The following is a 17985-nucleotide window of genomic DNA, read 5'->3' on the forward strand; positions in this document are numbered from 1 at the left end:
CCTTTGCTTTCCCCCCCCCCTTTTTTCAACGTGGCTATCACTCAGTGGTTTACAGGCGATTATACTCACTATCCGGTATTTACACCCGATACCATTATACATTGAGCAACCATAATCACTGAGAACGACTGTCTCATTGAGAATTTCTTTTTCTGACTATCGCTACAATTTCGGGACTCTCACCATTGATTCAGGGGCTCACCCCTGTCTAACATTGGCAGCAGATCCCCCTTCTCACTATACCCCCTCCCCGTTACCTTCTTCTTCACTTCATGAACTCTCATCGGTGATTCCAGTAGCACCTTTAATAATTCTCTACTATCATACCACACTGGTAACGCCCGAATCCTTCCGATCTTGGAAGCTAAGCAGTGTTGGGCCAAGTTAGTACTCGAGTGGGAGACTCTTGAGGAATACTGGGTTTAGTAGAATATTTGGGTGGCCAGGCTCAGTGTCTAACACCGACAGCAGATTCATCTTTTCTTTATTAAATCAGTTTTCTAATCTCTATTCTGACGCCAGTTACAAGCAATACAGCCGATCTGATTATTAATCAAAATTATTGAGGCGCCAAGTGTCTAGCTCTATTTTAAGATTGTACAGCCCAGGCAGTCGTTTGAGACCTATTTTCGGATTTACCATACATTTGAAAGATTTATGCTACCCAGGCAGCTTGGAATCATTATCTGACATTAACATCAGCATTACCGGTTCCAGTGTTTATTCATTTACCTTTTTTTTCTCTACCTGCACATTCAACTACTATGTGTTTTATGTTCATTATCAATAAATATTGAATTTTAATCTATTTCTTTGATACTTTCATAATTACACAAGAGTGCGCCCACAAAAGAGTCTTCTTTTCTCCTTTTGTCTAACATATATACAAGACTTGCATATTTTGTCCACACTGGGACGGGCGCCCAGCATCCTCTACGGACTAGGAGAAATTGATTTACCGGTAGGTTTAAAATCTTATTTTCTCTTACGTCCTAGAGGATGCTGGGGACTCCGTAAGGACCATGGGGTTTATACCAAAGCTCCAGACCGGGCGGCAGAGTGCGGACGACTCTGCAGCACCGACTGAGCAAACGCAAGGTCCTCATCCACCAGGGTATCAAACTTATAGAACTTTGCAAAAGTGTTTGAACCTGACCAGGTAGCTGCTCGGCAAAGCTGTAAAGCCGAGACGCCTCGGGCAGCCGCCCAAGAAGAGGCAACCTTCCTAGTGGAATGGGCCTTTACCGAATTTGGTAACTGCAATCCTGCCGTAGAATGAGCCTGCTGAATCGTGTTACAGATCCAGCGAGCAATAGTCAACTTTGTTAACTGCATACAGGACAACAGTGCTTCTGTTTTCCTAACCCGAGCCGTCCTGGCTACATAGATTTTTAAGGCTCTGACTACATCCAGGGACTTGGAATCCTCCAAATTACCCGTAGCCACAGGCACCACAATAGGTTGGTTCATATGAAGTGAAGAAACCACCTTAGGCAAAAATTGAGGACGAGTCCTCAACTCTGCTCTATCCACATGGAAAGTCAAATAGGGGCTCTTGTGAGACAAGGCCGCCAATTCGGACACCCGCCTTGCAGATGCCAAGGCCAACAACATGACCACCTGCCAAGTGAGAAATTTAAATTCAACCGTTTGAAGAGTTTCAAACCAGTGAGACTTCAGGAACCGTAACACCACGTTAAGGTCCCAAGGTGCCACTGGGGGCACAAAAGGAGGCTGGATGTGCAGCACTCCCTTTACAAAAGTCTGGACTTCTGGGAGAGAAGCCAATTCCTTCTGAAAGAAAATAGACAGGGCCGAAATCTGTACCTTAATGGAGCCTAATTTTAGGCCCATATCTACTCCGGTCTGTAGAAAGTGGAGAAAACGGCTCTGGAAAGCCCAAACTGCAACGTCTGAAACTGGTAATGACAGTCTTGTACAGCAAATCTCAGGTACGCCTGATGAGGATCCTTTATGTCGAGTGACACCAAAAAAATCCCCTCCTTCCAGACTGGAGATCACAGCCCGGAGCGATTCCATCTTGAATTTGAACTTTTTCAAGTACAGGTTTAGGGATTTTAGATTTAAAATGGGTCTGACAGAGCCATCCGGCTTCGGGACCACGACCAGGGTCGAATAGTACCCTTTCCCCTGTTGGACTGGGGGAACCTTGACAATCACTTGCTGTTGACACAGCTTTTGAATTGCAGCTAACACTACTTCCCTCTTTGGGGAAGAAGCTGGCAAGGCCGACTTGAAAAATCGGCGAAGGGGCACCTCTTCGAATTCCAGTTTGTATCCTTGGGATACAATATCCATCACCCAAGGATCCACGTCTGACAGAACCCAGACCTGGCTGAAGAGTCGAAGACGTGCCCCCACCGGTGCGGACTCCCTCAGTGGAGCCCCAGCGTCATGCGGTGGATTTAGTAGAAGCCGGGGAGTACTTCTGCTCCTGGGAACTAGCCGAAGCAGGTGTTCTCTTCCCTCTACCCTTACCTCTGGCGAGGAAGAATGAGCCCCGACATCTTCTGGACTTATGCGACCGAAAGGACTGCATCTGATATTGTGGAGTTTTATTTTGCTGTGTGGGAACAAAAGGCAAAAAAATAAGAATTTACTTACCGATAATTCTATTTCTCATAGTCCGTAGTGGATGCTGGGAACTCCGTAAGGACCATGGGGAATAGTGGCTCCGCAGGAGACTGGGCACAAAAGTAAAAGCTTTTAGGTCACCTGGTGTGCACTGGCTCCTCCCCCTATGACCCTCCTCCAAGCCTCAGTTAGGATACTGTGCCCGGACGAGCGTACATAATAAGGAAGGATCTTGAATCCCGGGTAAGACTCATACCAGCCACACCAATCACACCGTACAACTTGTGATCTGAACCCAGTTAACAGTATGATAAACGTAGGAGCCTCTGAAAAGATGGCTCACAACAATAAACAACCCGATTTTTGTAACAATAACTATATACAAGTATTGCAGACAATCCGCACTTGGGATGGGCGCCCAGCATCCACTACGGACTATGAGAAATAGAATTATCGGTAAGTAAATTCTTATTTTCTCTGACGTCCTAGTGGATGCTGGGAACTCCGTAAGGACCATGGGGATTATACCAAAGCTCCCAAACGGGCGGGAGAGTGCGGATGACTCTGCAGCACCGAATGAGAGAACTCCAGGTCCTCCTCAGCCAGGGTATCGAATTTGTAAAATTTAGCAAACGTGTTTGCCCCTGACCAAGTAGCTGCTCGGCAAAGTTGTAAAGCCGAGACCCCTCGGGCAGCCGCCCAAGATGAGCCCACTTTCCTTGTGGAATGGGCTTTTACAGATTTTGGCTGTGGCAGGCCTGCCACAGAATGTGCAAGCTGAATTGTACTACAAATCCAACGAGCAATCGTCTGCTTAGAAGCAGGAGCACCCAGCTTGTTGGGTGCATACAGGATAAACAGCGAGTCAGATTTTCTGACTCCAGCCGTCCTGGAAACATATTTTCAGGGCCCTGACTACGTCCAGCAACTTGGAGTCCTCCAAGTCCCTAGTCGCCGCAGGTACCACAATAGGCTGGTTCATGTGAAACGCTGAAACCACCTTAGGGAGAAATTGAGGGCGAGTCCTCAGTTCTGCCCTGTCTGAATGAAAAATTAGGTAAGGGCTTTTATATGATAAAGCCGCCAATTCAGAGACACGCCTGGCTGAAGCCAGGGCTAACAGCATGACCACTTTCCATGTGAGATATTTCAATTCCACAGTGGTGAGTGGTTCAAACCAATGTGATTTTAGGAGACTCAACACTACATTGAGATCCCAAGGTGCCACTGGAGGCACAAAAGGAGGCTGTATATGCAGTACCCCTTTGACAAACGTCTGAACTTCAGGCACTGAAGCCAGTTCTTTTTGGAAGAAGATTGACAGGGCCGAAATTTGAACCTTAATGGACCCTAATTTTAGGCCCATAGATAGTCCTGTTTGCAGGAAATGCAGGAAACGACCCAGTTGAAATTCCTCTGTAGGGGCCTTCTTGGCCTCACACCACGCAACATATTTCCGCCAAATGCGGTGATAATGTTTTGCGGTTACATCCTTTCTGGCCTTGACCAGGGTAGGGATGACTTCATCTGGAATGCCTTTTTCCTTCAGGATCCGGCGTTCAAGCTCCATGCCGTCAAACGCAGCCGCGGTAAGTCTTGAAACAGACAAGGTCCCTGCTGGAGCAGGTCCTTTCTGAGAGGTAGAGGCCACGGGTCCTCCGTGAGCATCTCTTGAAGTTCCGGGTACCAAGTCCTTCTTGGCCAATCCGGAGCCACGAGTATAGTTCTTACTCCTCTCCTTCTTATGATTCTCAGTACTTTGGGTATGAGAGGCAGAGGAGGGAACACATACACTGACTGGTACACCCACGGTGTTACCAGAGCGTCCACCGCTATTGCCTGAGGGTCCCTTGACCTGGCGCAATATCTGTCTAGTTTCTTGTTGAGACGAGACGCCATCATGTCCACCTTTGGTTTTTCCCAACGGTTTACAATCACGTGGAAGACTTCTGGGTGAAGTCCCCACTCCCCCGGGTGGAGGTCGTGTCTGCTGAGGAAGTCTGCTTCCCAGTTGTCCACACCCGGAATGAACACCGCTGACAGTGCTGTCACATGATTTTCCGCCCAGCGAAGAATTCTTGCAGCTTCTGCCATTGCCCTCCTGCTTCTTGTGCCGCCCTGTCTGTTTACGTGGGCGACTGCCGTGATGTTGTCCGATTGGATCAAAACCGACTGACCCTGAAGCAGAGGCCTTGCTTGACTTAGGGCATTGTAAATTGCCCTTAGTTCCAGGATATTTATGTGAAGAGACGTTTCCATGCTTGACCACAAGCCCTGGAAGTTTCTTCCCTGTGTGACTGCTCCCCAGCCTCTCAGGCTGGCATCCGTGGTCACCAGAATCCAATCCTGAATGCCGAATCTGCGGCCCTCTAGAAGATGAGCACTCTGCAACCACCACAGGAGAGACACCCTTGTCCTTGGAGATAGGGTTATCCGCTGATGCATCTGAAGATGCGATCCGGACCATTTGTCCAGCAGATCCCACTGAAACGTTCTTGCATGGAATCTTCCGAATGGAATCGCTTCGTAAGAAGCCACCATCTTTCCCAGGACCCTTGTGCATTGATGCACTGACACTTGTCCTGGTTTTAGGAGGTTCCTGACTAGCTCGGATAACTCCCTGGCCTTCTCCTCCGGGAGAAACACCTTTTTCTGGACTGTGTCCAGAATCATCCCTAGGAACAGTAGACGTGTTGTTGGAATCAGCTGCGATTTTGGAATATTTAGAATCCACTCCGACCTCTAACTGTTCCCTGGACCTTGCCCTTATCAGGAGATCGTCCAAGTAAGGGATAATTAAGACGCCTTTTCTTCGAAGAAGAATCATCATTTCGGCCATTACCTTGGTAAAGACCCGTGGTGCCGTGGACAACCCAAACGGCAGCGTCTGAAACTGATAATGACAGTTCTGTACCACAAACCTGAGGTACCCTTGGTGAGAAGGGTAGATTGGGACATGGAGATAAACATCTTTGATGTCCAGAGACACCATATAGTCCCCTTCTTCCAGGTTTGCTATCACTGCTCTGAGTGATTCCATCTTGAATTTGAACCTTTTTATGTAAGTGTTCAATGATTTTAGATTTAAAATCGGTCTCACCGAGCCGTCCGGCTTCGCTACCACAAACAGCGTGGAATAATACCCCTTTCCCTGTTGTAGGAGGGGTACCTTGATTATCACCTGCTGGGAATACAGCTTGTGAATAGCTTCCAATACTGCCTCCCTGTCGGAGGGAGACGTTGGTAGAGCAGACTTCAGGAACCGGCGAGGGGGAGACGTCTCGAATTCCAGTTTGTACCCCTGTGATACTACCTGCAGGATCCAGGGGTCCACTTGCGAGTGAGCCCACTGCGCGTTGAAATTTTTGAGACGGGCCCCCACCGTGCCTGAGTCCGCCTGTAAAGCCCCAGCGTCATGCTGAAGACTTGGCAGAAGCGGGGGAGGGCTTCTGATCCTGGGAAGAGGCTGCTTGCTGCAGTCTTTTTCCCCTTCCTCTGCCCCGGGGCAGAAATGAGTGGCCTTTTGCCCGCTTGCCCTTATGGGGACGAAAGGACTGAGTTTGAAAAGACGGTGTCTTTTTCTGCTGAGAGGTGACCTGGGGTAAAAAGGTGGATTTCCCAGCCGTCGCCGTGGCCACCAGGTCTGATAGACCGACCCCAAATAACTCCTCCCCTTTATACGGCAAAACTTCCATATGCCGTTTTGAATCCGCATCACCTGACCACTGTCGTGTCCATAAACTTCTTCTGGCAGAAATGGACAACGCACTTACTCTTGATGCCAGGGTGCAAATATCCCTCTGTGCATCTCGCATATATAGTAATGCATCCTTTAAATGCTCTATAGTCAATAATATACTGTCCCTATCCAGGGTATCAATATTTTCAGTCAGGGAATCCGACCAAGCCACTCCAGCACTGCACATCCAGGCTGAGGCGATTGCTGGTCGTAGTATAACACCAGTATGTGTGTATATACCTTTTAGGATATTTTCCAGCTTTCTATCAGCTGGTTCCTTGAGGGCGGCCGTATCAGGAGACGGTAACGCCACTTGTTTTGATAAGCGTGTGAGCGCCTTATCTACCCTAGGGGGTGTTTCCCAACGCGCCCTAACCTCTGGCGGGAAAGGGTATAATGCCAATAATTTATTAGAAATCAGCAGTTTTTTATCGGGGGAAACCCACGCTTTGTCACACACCTCATTTAATTCATCTGATTCAGGAAAAACTATGGGTAGTTTTTTCACACCCCACATAATACCCTTTTTTGTGGTACTTGTAGTATCAGAAATGTTCAAAGCCTCCTTCATTGCCGTGATCATGTAACGTGTGGCCCTACTGGACATTACGTTTGTCTCGTCACCGTCGACACTGGAGTCAGTATCCGTGTCTGGGTCTGTGTCGACCATCTGAGGTAACGGGCGCTTTAGAGCCCCTGACGGTGTTTGAGACGCCTGGACAGGCACTAACTGATTTGTCGGCTGTCTCATGTCGTCAACAGTTTTTTGCAAAGTGCTGACACTGTCACGTAATTCCTTCCATACGACCATCCAGTCAGGTGTCGACTCCCTAGGGGGTGACATCACTATTACAGGCAATTGCTCCGCCTCCACATAATTTTCCTCCTCATACATGTCGACACAATCGTACCGACACACAGCACACACACAGGGAATGCTCTGATAGAGGACAGGACCCCACGAGCCCTTTGGGGAGACAGAGGGAGAGTTTGCCAGCACACACCAGAGCGCTATATATATGCAGGGATAACCTTATATAAGTGTTTCTCCCTTCTATAGCTGCTATATATGTATTTTCTGCCAATTAGTGCCCCCCCCCCCCTCTCTTGTTTTACCCCGATTCTGTAGCAGGACTGCAGGGGAGAGTCTGGGAGCCTTCCTTCCAGCGGAACTGTGAGGGAAAATGGCGCTTGTGTGCTGAGGAGATAGGCTCCGCCCCCTTCACGGCGGCCTTTTCTCCCGCTTTTTTTTTTTTTTTGGAAAACTGGCAGGGGTGAAATGCATCCATATAGCCCAGGAGCTATATGTGATGTATTTCTTTAGCCATATAAGGTTTAAACATGTTTTATTGCGTCTCAGGGCGCTCCCCCCCAGCGCCCTGCACCCTCAGTGACCGGAGTGTGAAGTGTGCTGAGAGCAATGGCGCACAGCTGCAGTGCTGTGCGCTACTTTATAGAAGACAGGAACGTCTTCTGCCGCCGATTTTTCCGGACCTCTTCGCTCTTCTGGCTCTGTAAGGGGGCCGGTGGCGCGGCTCCGGGACCCATCCAGGCTGAACCTGTGATCGTCCCTCTGGAGCTAATGTCCATTAGCCAAGAAGCCCAATCCACTCTGCAGTCAGGTGAGTTCGCTTCTTCTCCCCTTAGTCCCACGATGCAGTGAGCCTGTTGCCAGCAGGTCTCACTGAAAATAAAAAAACCTATTTAGAACTTTTACTCTAAGCAGCTCTGGAGAGCTACCTAGCATGCACCCTTCTCGGCCGGGCACAAAAATCTAACTGAGGCTTGGAGGAGGGTCATAGGGGGAGGAGCCAGTGCACACCAGGTGACCTAAAAGCTTTTACTTTTGTGCCCAGTCTCCTGCGGAGCCGCTATTCCCCATGGTCCTTACGGAGTTCCCAGCATCCACTAGGACGTCAGAGAAAGTAGATTTACCCGCGGTAGCTGTGGCAATCAGGTCCGCGAGACCTTCCCCAAATAAAACTTCACCTTTGTATGGTAAAACCTCCATATGCTTCTTTGAATCGGCATCACCCGTCCATTGGCGGGTCCACAGGGCTCGCCTAGCAGAAATCGCCATGGCGTTGGCTCTCGAACCTAGCAGCCCAACGTCTCTTTGAGCGTCTCTCATATATAAGACTGCGTCTTTAATGTGACCTAAGGTCAATAAAATGGTATCCCTGTCTAGGGAATCAAGGTCAGCTGACAAGGTATCTGTCCAAGCTGCAACTGCGCTACATACCCATGCCGATGCTATTGCCGGTCTTAGTAAAGCACCCGTATGCGTATAAATAGATTTTAAGGTAGTTTCCTGTCTGCGATCAGCAGGATCCTTGAGGGCTGCCGTGTCTGGAGACGGTAGCGCCACCTTCTTGGACAGGCGCGTTAATGCCTTGTCCACCCTGGGTGAGGATTCCCAGCGTACCCTGTCCTGTGCTGGGAAAGGATACGCCATAAGAATCCTCTTGGGAATCTGCAGTTTTTTGTCTGGAGTTTCCCAAGCTTTTTCAAATAACTCATTCAGCTCATGAGATGGGGGAAAAGGTTACCTCAGGTTTCTTTTCCTTATACATGCGCACCCTCGTGTCAGGGACAGAGGAGTTCTCTGTGATATGCAAAACATCTTTTATTGCAATAATCATATAATGAATACTTTTGGCCACCCTTGGGTGTAACCTCGCATCATCGTAGTCGACACTGGAGTCAGAATCCGTGTCGGTATCAGTGTCTGCTATTTGGAATAGGGGACACTTTTGAGACCCTGAAGGGCCCTGTGACACAGTCCAATCCGTGGATTGACTCCCTGTCTTTTCCCTGGACTCTGCTTTGTCCATTCTCTTATGTAATAAGTTCACATTTGCATTTAAAACATTCCACATGTCCACCCAATCATGAGTCGGCGTTGCCGACGGAGAGACACCACAATCATCTGCTCCACCTCCTCCTTAGATGAGCCTTCCGCTTCAGACATGCCAACACACGCGTACCGACACCCCCACACACACAGGGATATATCTATAAGGAGACAGTTCCCCACCAAGGCCCTTAGGAGAGACAGAGAGAGAGTATGCCAGCACACACCCAGCGCCAACTGACACTGGAAACAGAATTCCCAGATAATAGCGCTTTTATAATAAGATTTTACTCACCGGTAAATCTATTTCTCGTAGTCCGTAGTGGATGCTGGGACTCCGTTAGGACCATGGGGAATAGCGGCTCCGCAGGAGACTGGGCACAACTAAAAGAAAGCTTTAGACTACTGGTGTGCACTGGCTCCTCCCACTATGACCCTCCTCCAGACTTCAGTTAGGATACTGTGCCCGGAAGAGCTGACACAATAAGGAAGGATTTTGAATCCCTGGTAAGACTCATACCAGCCACACCAATCACACCGTATAACTCGTGATACAATACCCAGTTAACAACATGATAACAACTGAGCCTCTCAACAGATGGCTCAACAATAACCCTTTAGTTAGGCAATAACTAGAAACAAGTATTGCAGACAATCCGCACTTGGGATGGGCGCCCAGCATCCACTACGGACTACGAGAAATAGATTTACCGGTGAGTAAAATCTTATTTTCTCTGACGTCCTAAGTGGATGCTGGGACTCCGTAAGGACCATGGGGATTATACCAAAGCTCCCAAACGGGCGGGAGAGTGCTGATGACTCTGCAGCACCGAATGGGCAAACTCTAGGTCCTCCTCAGCCAGGGTGTCAAACTTGTAGAATTTAGCAAATGTGTTTGACCCCGACCAAGTAGCTGCTCGGCAAAGTTGCAGAGCCGAGACCCCTCGGGCAGCCGCCCAAGAAGAGCCCACTTTCCTTGTGGAATGGGCTTTCACTGATTTAGGATGCGGCAGTCCAGCCGCAGAATGTGCAAGCTGAATCGTGCTACAGATCCAGCGAGCAATAGTCTGCTTAGAAGCAGGAGCACCCAGCTTGTTGGGTGCATACAGGATAAATAGCGAGTCAGTTTTCCTGACTCCAGCCGTCCTGGAAACATACACTTTTCAGGGCCCTGACTACGTCCAGTAACTTGGAATCCTCCAAGTCCCAAGTAGCCGCAGGCACCACAATAGGTTGGTTCACATGAAAAAGTGATACCACCTTAGGAAAGAATTGGGAACGAGTCCTCAATTCCGCCTTATCCATATAAAAAATCAGATAAGGGCTTTTGCATGACAAAGCCGCCAATTCTGATACACGCCTGGCCGACGCCAAGGCCAACAGCATGACCACTTTCCACGTGAGGTATTGTAGCTCCACGGATTTAAGTGGCTCAACCCAATGCGACTTCAGGAAATCCAACACCACGTTGAGATCCCACGGTGCCACTGGAGGCACAAACGGGGGCTGACTATGCAGCACTCCCTTAACCAAAGTCTGAACTTCAGGCAGTGAAGCCAGTTCTATTTTGGAAGAAAATCGATAGAGCCGAAATCTGGACCTTAATGGAACCCAATTTTAGCTCCATAGTCACCCTGACTGTAGGAAGTGCAGAAATCGACCTAGCTGAAATTCCTCCTTTGGGGCCTTTTTGGCCTCACAGCACGCAACATATTTCCACCATATGCGGTGATAATGGTTTGCGTTCACTTCTTTCCTAGCTTTAATTAGCGTAGGGATAACTTCCTCCGGAATGCCCTTTTCCTTCAGGATCCGGTGTTCAACCGCCATGCCGTCAAACGCAGCCGCGGTACGTCTTGGAACAGACAGGCCCCCCGCTGCAGCAGGTCCTGTCTGAGCGGCGGAGGCCATGGGTCCTCTAAGATCATTTCTTGGAGTTCTGGGTACCAAGCTTTTCTTGGCCAATCCGGAACAATGAGTATAGTTCTTACTCCTCTCCTTCTTATTATTCTCATTACCCTGGGTAAGAGAGGCAGAGAAGGGAACACATACACCGACTGGTACACCCACGGTGTTACCAGAGCGTCCACAGCTATCGCCTGAGGGTCCCTTGACCTGGCGCAATATCTTTGTAGCTTTTTGTTGAGGCGGGACGCCATCATGTCCACCTGTGGCCTTTCCCAATGGTGTACAATCATTTGGAAGACTTCTGGATGAAGTCCCCACTCTCCCGGGTGGAGGTCGTGTCTGCTGAGAAAGTCTGCTTCCCAGTTGTCCACTCCGGGAATGAACATTGCTGACAGTGCTAACACATGATTTTCCGCCCATCGGAGAATCCTTGTGGCTTCTGCCATCGCCATCCTGCTTCTTGTGCTGCCCTGTCGGTTTACATGAGCGACCGCCGTGATGTTGTCTGACTAGATCAGCACCGGCCGGTGTTGAAGCAGGGTCTAGCCTGACTTAGGACATTGTAAATGTCCCTTAGTTCCAGAATATTTATGTGTAGGGAAGTCTCCTGACTTTTCCATAGTCCTTGGAAGTTTCTTCCATGTGTGACTGCCCCCCAGCCTCGAAGGCTGGCATCCGTGGTCACCAGGACCCAGTCCTGTATGCCGAATCTGCGGCTCCCTAGAAGATGAGCACTCTGCAGCCACCACAACAGCGACACCCTGGCCCTTGGAGACAGGGTTATCCGCCGATGCATCTGAAGATGCGACCCGGACCACTTGTCCAACAGATCCCACTGGAAGATTCTTGCATGGGACCTGGCGAATGGAATTTCTTCGTAAGAAGCTACCATCTTTCCCAGGGCTCGCGTGCATTGATGCACCGACACCTGTATTTGTATTAGGAGGTCTCTGTCTAGAGACGACAACTCCTAGGACTTCTCCTCCGGGAGAAACCCTTTTTATCCTGTTCTGTGTCCAGAACCATACCCAGGAACAGTAGACGCGTCGTAGGAACCAGCTGCGACTTTGGAATATTCAGAATCCAGCCGTGCTGTTGGAGCACTTCCCGAGATAGTGCTACTCCGACGAACAACTGCTCCCTGGACCTCGCCTTTATAAGGAGATCGTCCAAGCACGGGATAAGTATTTCGGCCATTACCTTGGTAAATACCCTCGGTGCCGGGGACAGACCAACGGCAACGTCTGGAATTGGTAATGACCATCCTGTACCACAATTTTGAGGTACTCCTGGTGAAGAGGGTAAATAGGGACATGCAGGTAAGCATCCTTGATGTCCAGTGATACCATGAAATTCTCCAGGCTTGCAATAATCGCCCTGAGCGATTCCATTTTGAACTTGAACCTTCGTATATAAGTGTTCAAGGATTTCAATTTTAGAATGGGTCTCACCGAACCGTCTGGTTTCGGTACCACAACATTTTGGAATAGTAACCCCGGCCTTGTTGAAGGAGGGGTACCTTGATTTCACCTGCTGAAAGTACAGCTTGTGAATTGTCGCCAGTACTACCTCCCTTTCTCCGAGGGCAGCAGGCAAGGCTGATGTGAGGTGACGGCGAGGGGGAGTCGCCTCGAACTCCAGCCTGTATCCCTGTGATACTACTTGCAGAACCTAGGGATCCACCTGTGGGCAAGCCCACTGGTCCCTGAAGTTCCCGAGACGCGTCCCCACCGCACCTGTCTCCACCTGTGGAGCCCCAGCGTCATGCGGTGGACTCAGAGGAAGCGGGGGAAGATTTTTGATCCTGGCAACTGGCGGTCTGGTGCAGCTTTTTCCTTCTTCCCTTGTCTCTGTGCAGAAACGAAGCGCCTTTGACCCGCTTGCTTTTCTGAAGCCGAAAGGACTGTACCTTTCTTAGGCTGTGAGTAAACCTGAGGTAAAAAATTTTCTTCCCAGCTGTTGCTGTGGATACGAGGTCCCAGAGACCATCCCCAAACAATTCCTCACCCTTATAAAGCAGAATCTCCATGTGCCCTTTAAAGGCAGCATCACCTGTCCACTGCCGGGTCTCTAATACCCTCCTGGCAGAATGGACATTGCATTAATTCTGGATGCCAGCCGGCAAATATCCCTCTGTGCATCCTTCATATATAAGACGACGTCTTTAATATGCTCTATGTTAGCAAAATATTATCCCTGTCTAGGGTATTAATATTATCTGACAGGGTATCAGACCACGCTGCAGCAGCACTATTTATGCTGAGGCAAATGCAGGTCTCAGTATAGTACCTGAGTGTGTATATACAGACTTCAGGATAGTCTCCTGATTTTTATCAGCAGGCTCCTTCAAAGTGGCCGTATCCCAAGACGGCAGTGCCACCTTTTTTGACAATCGTGTGAGCGCCTTATCCACTCTAGGGGATATCTCCCAACGTGACCTATCCTCTGGCGGGAAAGGGTACGCCAGCAGTAACTTTTTAGAAATTACCATTTTCTTATCGGGGGAACCCACGCTCTTTATACACTTCATTCACTCATCTGATGGGGGAACAAAACACTGGCTGCTTTTTCTCCCCAAACATAAAACCCCTTTTATGTGGTACTTGGATTTATGTCAGAAATGTGTAACACATTTTTCATTGCCGAGATCATGCAACGTATGTTCCTAGTGGACTGTGTATATGTCTCAACCTCGTCGACACTGGAGTCAGACTCCGTGCCGACATCTGTGTCTGCCATCTGAGGTAACGGGCGTTTTTTGAGCCCCTGATGGCCTTTGAGACGCCTGGGCAAGCGCGGGCTGAGAAGCCGGCTGTCCCACAGCTGTTACGTCATCCAGCCTTTTATGTAAGGAGTTGACATTGTCGGTTAATACCTTCCACCAATCCATCCACTCTGGTGTCGGCCCCACAGGGGGCGACATCCCATTTATCGGCCTCTGCTCCGCCTCCACGTAACCTTCCTCATCCAACATGTCGACACAGCCGTACCGACACACCACACACACACAGGGAATGCTCTGACTGAGGACAGGACCCCACAAAGTCCTTTGGGGAGACAGAGAGAGAGTATGCCAGCACACACCAGAGCGCTATATAATGCAGGGATTAACACTATAACTGAGTGATTTTTCCCCCAATAGCTGCTTGTATACACATATTGCGCCTAAATTTAGTGCCCCCCCTCTCTTTTTAACCCTTTGAGCCTGCAAAACTACAGGGGAGAGCCTGGGGAGCTGTCTTCCAGCTGCACTGTGAAGATAAAATGGCGCCAGTGTGCTGAGGGAGATAGCCCCGCCCCTTTTTCGGCGGACTTTTCTCCCGCTTTTTTCATGGATTCTGGCAGGGGTAATTTATCACATATATAGCCCTGGGACTATATATTGTGATGATTTGCCAGCCAAGGTGTATTATATTGCCCTCAGGGCGCCCCCCCCCCAACGCCCTGCACCCATCAGTGACCGGAGTGTGAGGTATGCATGAGGAGCAATGGCGCACAGCTGCAGTGCTGTGCGCTACCTTGTTGAAGACAGAAGTCTTCTGCCGCTGATTTTCCGGAACACTTCTTGCTTCTGGCTCTGTAAGGGGGCCGGCGGCGCGGCTCTGGGACCGAACATCGAGGTCGGGTCCTGTGGTCGATCCCTCTGGAGCTAATGGTGTCCAGTAGCCTAAGAAGCCCAAGCTACCACCAGTTAGGTAGGTTCGCTTCTTCTCCCCTTAGTCCCTCGCTGCAGTGAGTCTGTTGCCAGCAGATTTCACTGTAAAATAAAAAACCTAAAATATACTTTCTTTCTAGGAGCTCAGGAGAGCCCCTAGTGTGCATCCAGCTCAGCCGGGCACAAGATTCTAACTGGGGTCTGGAGGAGGGTCATAGTGGGAGGAGCCAGTGCACACCAGTAGTCTAAAGCTTTCTTTTAGTTGTGCCCAGTCTCCTGCGGAGCCGCTATTCCCCATGGTCCTTACGGAGTCCCAGCATCCACTTAGGACGTCAGAGAAATATAATCGTGTAATACACTCACTGCACCTTCCCCTCTTTTCAGCCCTGTGTCACCGTGTTCAGCAGGGGAGAGTCCGGGGAGTCAGCTTCTCTGCAGTGCTCTGTGGAGAAAATTGCGCTGGTTAGTGCTGAGGGACCAAGCTCCGCACCCTCCAGCAGCGGGCTTCGGTCCCGCTCAATTTTATAAAACTGGAGGGGGATTTATACACTTACTGCCTCCGCAGCCTATATCCATATTGCCAGACTTAAAGGTTTATATTGCTGCCCAGGGCGCCCCCCCCTGCGCCCTGCACCCATCAGTGCCTGGTAGTCTGTGTAATGTGTGGGCGCAATGGCGCGCAGAGTTACCGCTGCGCGCTTACCTAAGGGAAGATCTGAAGTCTTCTGCCGCCTTAGAAGTCTTCTTTTCTTCTTATACTCACCCGGCTTCAATCTTCCGGCTCTGTGAGGAGGACGGCGGCGCGGCTCTGGGACGAACGGCGGGGGAAGAACTGCGTTCTGACTCCCTCTGGAGCTAATGGTGTCCAGTAGCCTAAGAAGCAGAGCCTATCACTTAAGTAGGTCTGCTTCTCTCTCCTCAGTCCCACGATGCAGGGAGCCTGTTGCCAGCAGTGCTTCCTGAAAATAAAAAACCTAACAAAATTATTTTTCCAGAGAAACTCAGGAGAGTTCCCCTGTAGTGCACCCAATCTCCTCTGGGCACAGGATCTAACTGAGGTCTGGAGGAGGGGCATAGAGGGAGGAGCCAGTGCACACCCATTCTAAAGTTCTTTATAGTGCCCATGTCTCCTGCGGAGCTCGTCTATACCCCATGGTCCTTACGGAGTCCCCAGCATCCTCTAGGACGTAAGAGAAAAAAAAGTTATATTACAAGATAAGTATAAATATAACTGAAGACCTCGGTCATGGGGAAAAAAAAAAAAAAAAGACAGTTAAAGTGAGTCTTTAACATGTACCTAGAATGTGACAGCTGACCTGCAGTGAAAAATAGTAACATTTACCTACCAAGACTGGCAACAGTAATGGAACAGAAAACTATTAGTCAACTTGGGCCCTTATAATGCCTATTAATCCAACAGTACACAACATTCACAAGCAGGTTCAACCTTTCAACACAACAGTATGGTCATGGGGAGAATCAGGTCATATCAGCTGAGTTCTCGTCAAGTCAAGCGATCACTCTGTGTCATAATACATGGCTTGATAGAACTGCTATTATGTATATATGTATCTGAAACTAGTTCCTCATGAAACCCCAGAAGTACATTTTTCATGGTATTCTTGGGAATAATTAGTACCATCTGTACTGCACTGTGAGGGATCCATGAGGACAGGGTCTGAGAAACACTAATATTGTTGATGACAATCATAACCCCACCCTGTTTACATACAGACTTGCAGCACCTTCAAACCACATAATAAACCTATATCCTCTCTACTATAATCCAAATAATCTTACTCTATCTTCCCCCTTTTTATCAGATGTTCAATCCCCATTACCCCCAATCATATCATATCCCTTTTAATAATACAATCATACATGACTCCACCAAATTTCAAATTGGGAACAAATAAATGAAAGTAACTTTGTATTAAGAACAAACCACGTTGCAATGCAAGTAGTGGAAATATTTTATTTTTATTTTTCCATGCAGGGTACTGGCTGATTTTGCATATAGTCCCCAAATGTAGGACAGCTTTATTCTTACACTGCAATTTAGATTTGAGTTTGGACACGCCTCTCCCAAATCTAAATCTCTGCACCACCTGCAATGCAGCATGGTTTAGCCAATGGGGGTAATTCCAAGTTGATCGCAGCAGGATTTTTGACAGCAATTGGGCAAAACCATGTGCACTGCAGGGGAGGCAGATTTAACATGTGCCCAATTGCTAAAAAAAAAATCCTGCTGCGATCAACTCAGAATTACCCCCATTGTGCAGTTACTTGCTCTTTTTTGCTTTTGTAACAAATCAGCCTTTCTGTCACTAAAGCTGACCTTACACTACACCAACTAAAAATCTGGTAATGTATGGGAGCAAATGACAATCAACAATTTGCTCTCAAATGCAGGAAATCAGATAAAGAGGATTGCCCAGTCAAGTTGGTTAAATCAATATGATTTAAACAACTTGTCAGAACAGTTTGTCTGTTTTTCTGGTGTTTGGGAGCATATTGCAGATTGTCATATACTCCCATACATTACCAGATTTTCAATCCATTTTTCAAAAAAACTGATTATTTCAAACCACTATTGTTATGATTAAGTTACCAATTTATATCAGAACACTTCATTTCTGGGGACCGCACTAAAAAATGTAAGGGGCCTGGCAATTCACTCCAGCATGACAAGGGCTGGCAAACAAACCGCAAAGTTCTTTTTAATTATAGATCTCTGCTTTATTGTGCATGCGTGGATCCTTGCATGTGCTTACCAATGGGTCCCCATAGCAGAGGCATGAGCTACAGCACTACTAGTTCAGCCACATCTAATTATTTACTAATTAGTAATCTACTATAGACTTCATGTAACAACTGGTGGCATATTTCATTTAGTATCAGTGAGATTAACAAGTATGTCACTGATATTTAACATAACTTACCTGTCCTGTGAGGTCATGTGGTGTCTCCATCCTCCGTGACATACTCTGCTGGGTTGCATGTAACCCAACACTGTTGGCTACAGGTTGAAGTCTGCACACACGTATAGTACTGCAACCAGGCTGGGACTCGGCAAAGCCTAGAAAGCTTTGCTGAACTCAAAGGGAATTTTGATGGGACCCCATTGCCTGCAATGCAGACCATACTTCTAATACCATCTATAGAGGTTGTAAGCGATACAGCGGAGCTTTTTTCTAAAGGTGTTATGATTAGTCCTTAACTACTTGCCTGACA

The 17985-nt window shown here is 48.5% G+C and overlaps 1 protein-coding gene and 1 pseudogene across 1 annotated transcript in view; one reads left to right on the forward strand and one right to left on the reverse strand.

Moving 5' to 3' along the window:
- The window catches only part of ATP2A3 (ATPase sarcoplasmic/endoplasmic reticulum Ca2+ transporting 3), a 391052-nt gene that overhangs the window by 340096 nt on the left and 32971 nt on the right, over positions 1 to 17985 (reverse strand). The window lies entirely within an intron of this gene.
- Positions 314 to 432, forward strand: LOC135051523 (5S ribosomal RNA; annotated as a pseudogene).

This window comes from Pseudophryne corroboree, chromosome 2 (genome assembly GCF_028390025.1).
Source record: "Pseudophryne corroboree isolate aPseCor3 chromosome 2, aPseCor3.hap2, whole genome shotgun sequence".
In the NCBI taxonomy this organism is placed as follows: Eukaryota; Metazoa; Chordata; class Amphibia; order Anura; family Myobatrachidae; genus Pseudophryne; species Pseudophryne corroboree.